We start from the raw sequence: 6,717 nt of genomic DNA, 5'->3' as shown, positions 1-6,717 counted from the left end.
AGCTGTTGGGCCCGGTCCAACTTAAGCCCGCTAGGGTTTTATGCAAGACATATAAATACTTGATTTATAGGTCTTGCACAAACACACAAGTGCAACCCTAACCCTAGCCGTCCACTCCTCTCTCTCGGCCTCTCTCTCCCACGGCCAACATCGCCGCCCACTCCGCCGTTTCGCCGGAATCGGCCGTTGATCGGCCGATTGGCTTGGTAGTCTCTTTCCTTCTCTTTTTCTTCCGTTTTCTAACTATTACGTGTCTAGTGCCACGTTTTTAGTAGATCGAAGTATACGAGGTGAAATCCAAGAGGAGGAAGATCGAAGATCGAGGAATCGAAGAGCAGCGCACGAGCTGAAGCCGCACGCTCCGGAAGACCGCGCGTGTACCTCACGCGCCGCCGTGGCTGATTCGCCGCTGCTGCCGCTGCACCGCTGCTGCCCCGATTGTACGGATTGGTTTCCGTAGCAATCTCGACTTGCTAAACGCTCCTACCTCACGCTTCAAGAGGTAAATATACGAAACCCTAGTTTCGATTCGTTTATGTTTAAACTATGAATTCATGTTTGCTATCGTATGATTTTATGTGATTATGTGTAATCGTTTTAATCTTTGCAAGCATGATTATTGGTTTAAACGCGAGCATGTTAATTGATTTAAATTCGGTTAAATTATTTAGCATGTATGTTGTTTTTAATTTCGCTGGAAGCGCAAAGGTACGTAATTAATTGATTTAATTTGTCGGGCATGTACTTATGTGTTTTAAAGTCGTTTAAATCACATAAAATTTTTTTTTCCGCTGCGTATGCGTGCCCGAAACCCAACAATATCAACCTCTTACAACAGAGGAGTATCATGTGTCGTTGACATTGAGTTTAATTTTATAAGGGTTTTAGAAGTCAAACTGGTGAGGTTCTCATAAACTCTATGAGCATTTTTTTAACTTCAAGGATTCGACTTTGTTAAGTAGGTGATGTGTTGATTTAGTGAACTACGTCACTTGGTAGATGCAAGATAAATCAATGAAGTGGAGATAACTTATAAAGACTGCAAAAGGAGAATTTATTAGTAACCTGCAAGAAATTAGAAATCGTAGAAGTACAACGTAGCGATGGGCCCGAGTCGTGATGAGACCTAAAGCCTTACGCTCTCATTAAAATAATACTTGTCTAAAAAGTAAATAAACAACTAGAAAATAAAACAAAGTGATGAGCCCGAGCCGTGATGCGACCACGAGCCTTATACTCACACTAACTAAAAAATAAACAACTAGAAAAAAACATTCAAAAACTTTTAAGTCCTATTAGAGTAAGGTTAGAAATTCTTGAAGAGATACAAAGGGCTCGAAGGGGTAAACGTCTCATGATGTGATGGTGAAGACGAGTTGCTCGATTTTAATTATCCACGAACTCTTTTAAATGGCCATCTCGAAGCAAATGATCTATTTCCATTTTGAATTGAAAGCAATCCTCCGTCGAATGCCATTTGTCTCGATGAATCGACAGTACTTGCCAGATTTATAGCGCTTTGGATTAAATTTCATGAGGCGTGGGGGCTGCAACAAGTTATATTGCTTCGCAACGAAGAATATTTCAGTTAGTTGAACGTTATTAAGTGGGGGTGAAACGAGGAAAGGGGAGAGTTGGAGTTACTTTCACTTCTGTCTTTTCTTATATACTCGTTCATCTTCTCATTTTCTCTTACTTGGGGTTCCCAACCCCGAGGTTTTCTCGATGGGAATACATTTTTCCGTTCGTGCAAGTAGATCTTCCAGATTTAGAGGTGGTTGTCCCGCAATTGACTCTTTAAACCTTCAATGTGAAGGTTTATGTTGCATAACTCGTGCTAGCAACTCATGGTTGACATGTGGAACAACATGTACAACCTCGCCGAGACGTTATACGTACTATCACAAAGCTTTACCTTTTTTTGTACTATGTAGAATAAATACGATGTCGTATTAGGGTACGAAGATTAATTGAGAACTGGACAAGGAAGCATGTCGTGAGTTGCTCTAAACTTTCAACGGTTCCCTCGGTAGTTCATTGAACCAAGTAAGCGCTCTCTTGGACAACGTAGTATGGAATATTTTGCAATATGCCGCATCGCTTATGTCGTACAAGTATGCCTTAGCATAGAACCTGTCGAGGTGTTCTTGTGGATCCCCAGTACCATCGTATTTGGGGATATTTGCTATCTTAATATCGGCAAGGAGAGATTCAACCAATATGGCAGTGATGAAGAATCTACGCCGTGTTGGTAAAACCCCCAAATTTCCACTAGTCACGATGACCCCGCTTGACCTCGCTCATAAATTCAAGGAGGTTTGTTAATCGCCGGTCGATTACTTTTCGCTTCGTCTCTCGAGACACGACTATTGACCTATTCTACTAGGTGTCCTCGCGTCAAGAGGGGTTAATGTTCTATGGGATGTTGTTTGGCGGATCTCGCACTAGAGGAGGATGAGTGGCGGCTCTACTTCCCCGAGAAGACGGAAGTGGATCTTTTTTGTTATCGAGCCACCATGAATTGGCAAACAACTTGTGTCGCTGTTTGAGTTGTCGATTATGCTATCTTTGTCTTTAGGACTTCTTCAGTCATTTGAACTATATGCTCCATTTGAGGGGTAAGAAGAGCTATTACCGGTGGTCGAGGAGGATTATTCTCCTGGTTACTCGCACCTTGCAAGCTTCACGACCGGGTCTGCATTTCCACAAACGGCGCCAAAATGATGTGGTATCATTTTGAGGGTAGCTCGAGTTAATGAGGTAACACTTCAAAGGTAGTTCGAGCTGAGGGACACGACTTTGGAGTTTGAGTTGGGAATGCGTGGGGGGTCCAATGCACGCGAGATGAAGGGTTGAGCAATCAAGGAGAATACTAAAGTTGTAAGTGATAAACCTACAGTTACAACAGTTACATCTACACCAAATGAGGCGGCAATCATCCGATAATCTCTCCAGGAATCAGCAGCAAGACCACAAATCATCTTGTAATTAATGTGTATTATTCTCCATTAATTAAGTCTATGGCTTAAATCTTGTAATTTGCTATTTTAGCTTAACATATGGTCAACTCCTCTGTATATATATAGAGGTTTGTAATAGTAGAAAATATAATACAATTCATTCTTCCAAACATATTATATTATATGGTACAGAGCCTTTAAGCAAAACCATAATTTTTTTTCTCTTTTTCTTGTTTCCTTCTATTATTCTTTTCTAGTCCAATCATGGCTACACTCGTCACGGTTACGACAAATGCTTCTGACCCTTCCTTGTCTTCTCTTCCCCAAGTTATCTCGCTCAACACAGCCACACTCATACCCCAAAAACTGAACGACAAAATTATTCCTTGTGGAGCTCTCAAATGACAAATCTCCTCTTGGCTACGATCTCATGGGTTGTATAGATGGCTCTTTTCCGTTTCCACAAGAGACTGCCCCAGAATTCGAAGTTTGAGTGCGCCAAGATCGCTTACTACTTCTTTCTATTCAAACCGCTGTTCAAGGACCAGCATGACCTCTAATCACTCGATGTGCAACTGCTCAAGAAGCCTGGAAGACACTAGCAACGGCTTATGCAAACAAGTCGAACACTCGAATTGTAAGTCTCATTGAAGCTTTCACTAAACTCAATCAAGAAGGAGAAAGTATGTCTGAATACTTACAATCTGCCAAAACAATTATTGATGATCTCAATGCCATCGGACACGAGTGATGGAGAAGTCGTTGTTCACACACTCAACGGACTTCCCAATTCCTTCAAAGAAATCACGGCTGCGTTAAGGGCTCGAGAGACGGCTATTTCTTTCAACGAATTGACGGAAAAAATGGTCGACTATGAGACAACTCTCAAACACTCAAATGCCACTAAAGAAGAGCTCTCATAATAACACTTTCAAACTTAATAATGTTTTGTGTGAACCCCGTATCAAGAAAAACGTACTTTCCGTTTCTCAATTTTTTTCTCAAAATAAAACATCCATTGAATTTTTTCCTCATTTTTTTCTTGTGAAGGATCTAGCTACGAGGGCATCCTTGGTGCGAGGCCGGAGTAAGGGCAATGTTTACGAGTGGCCTACCTCTACCACTGATTTCTCTCGACCATCCTCATCATTAGCATGCATAGCACAAAAATCTAACTCCTTTTCACCATCAACCTACCTTTGGCATAATCGTCTCGGTCACCCATCTTCCAAGGTTCTCCACCAAATTATTTCTTCTAATGCCTTGCCTATGTCTAAGAATAATATTCATCTTCTTGTAATGCTTGCTTATGTAATAAAAGTCACAAACTTCCGTTTGGCTCTTCTACATTACAATGCTCACGTCCCTTAGAAACTTTTTTTTATGGATGTTTGGGGCCCTTCACCAACTACCTCTTTTGATAATTTTTGCTATTATGTGATCTTTGTCGACTATTTCACAAAGTATACATGGCTTTACCCTCTCAAACACAAATCAGATGTCATTTCAGTTTTTATTCGTTTTAAAACTTTAGTTGAAAGATATTTTTCTAAAAAAATTCTAACCGTATACACTGATGGCAGTGGATAAGCCATAAATCTCGGTCATCTACTTTCAAAACAAGGCATCCAACATCTAAAATCCCCACCTCACACTCCCGAGCATGTTGGCACAGCTGAACGTAAACATCGACATATTGTCGAAACGGCTCTAACTCTTATTTTTCATTCTTCACTTCCTCTAAAATATTGGTCAGTTGCATTTCAAGCAGCTACATATTTAATAAATCGGATGCCTTTTGTTGTCACAAAAAAAAATCTCCATTTTATCATTTTTTCAAAAATCACCAAATTACTTCACACTAAAGGTATTTGCTTGCCTTTGCTACCCCTGGTTACGCCCATATAATAGTCACAAACTTGCACCACGCTCTCGACCTTGTGTCTTTATCGGTTAGTCTATTCAACACCATGTTTATATGTGTCTTGATCCTACGTCTAACAAAATCTTTATCTCTCGCCACGACATATTTATTGAAACAAAATTCCCATTCACCACTCTACAAAAATCGACCGACACAGACTGCACTATTACCTCTTGGCTTTCTCATGAAAATCAAAAACCACAATCAATTATTCCTCATGTGCCTTCAAATGTACCACTCTCTCATACTCTGATTCTTCCAACACATACATCTGCACCTACTCCACAAAATGTTTCTAATTAATCAAGTGTTTTGAGAACGGCCACTCTGCAAACCAATATACCCGCAACTCACCTTCACTCCCAGGGTCCTACTACTTCTTCACAGGTAACAAAACCTTGAACCTCTATTTCTCACCATTACAATACCAGACTCAAACACAACATTACTAAACCTAGAGAAATTCTTAATCTCCATACTACCATAAACACGGACCGTGAACCCTCAACTTACAAACAAGCCCAACAAAAACCTGAATGACGTCAAGCCATGTCTTGTTAAAGGGAAACAACAACGCGTCATGGTACGTTGTTGACCAACATGTTAAATCTCGGTATATTTGACAACGTGCATCGCCAGTTGTAGAACATATAAATGTATTTTGTATAAGATTTACAACAACGCAATGTGTAAACAACATTTAACGGCGCATTGTCGTAATCTATACGACAAGGCTTTTGCGCATTTTGTCATACACAAGATACAACATGCACCCGACTGTGGTTATAAATGTTCCACAATGTGCATCCGACTGTTGTAGATAATCTAACTACAAGGTAAGATGCATGTTGTCGTATTACTTGAGCTCACAAAAAAAATATTAATTTTTTTTAATAATTAAAACATAAAGAAATCGGATTTTCAAATCCAACTCAATATTGTCCATCCAATACATCAAAATCCTTGAAATACAAAATTATCCAAGAGTACTATAATCGTGTGACTAATTCTAAGCAGCCGCCAATGCTCATCTTTCATTTGCCTTGCCACATGACTAGCTGATTGAGAGAGCTGACGCTAATGCTGAGAATGAGAATGAGCATTAATCACTTGCTCAAGATTGCTTCTCTTGCCGACCATACATCTATTGATAATTAGTTACCAATCTATGTTTCAATTTATTTGTTCATTAATATCTGTGTACTTTGTTTGAAAATTTCAGCCGGCATATTACTACATCTGCTGACGAGGATTGAAGGTTTAGAGCTGAGGGGGACTACCTTCGGTAATGAAGAGATTCCTGTAAAAGATCTTTGCAGAAGTGTGTACACATTCCTCAACAGTTGTTTAGTGGCCTTTCTGACATTTATTGCGGCCATGTTCGCACTCACATCGATCGAAGTTCTTAAAAACTCCTTTTGGGCTATGTATGTTGTTTTGTTGCTCTTTCTATTCGCATATGTCACCCTAGCTGCCTTTGTTCACACGATGGCACTGGACGAGTGCATAACTTTTGAATGAAAATTAATTTTATTAGAGCGGAGCAGATCATCGTTGATCAGTGTCCAGAACCAGCTTGATAGAGTGTTGGATAACGTTAATACAATTCACAAGAATTTAATGGGACCCAATGTGGTTAACGATGAAGTCGGACAAAATTTGTCGCGACTCAATGCCGCGAAACTCGAAACGGCCAAAGATAAAGTGTCGATTTTGCTGAGTACACTTGAGCTTGGCCAGTTTAAGGAGGATGTGGACCGCTATCTCGTAGTGTGTCTTGTGGTTTCATAGGTATGCTTGATCGTTTTTCTTGGTTGGATGTTTATCATCCAT

This window comes from Erythranthe guttata, chromosome 1 (assembly GCF_056151865.1).
Source record: "Erythranthe guttata isolate IM_541 chromosome 1, IM_541, whole genome shotgun sequence".
NCBI lineage: Eukaryota > Viridiplantae > Streptophyta > Magnoliopsida > Lamiales > Phrymaceae > Erythranthe > Erythranthe guttata.
The sequence above is the reverse complement of the archived record's forward strand: the minus strand, read 5'-3'. Positions refer to the sequence as shown.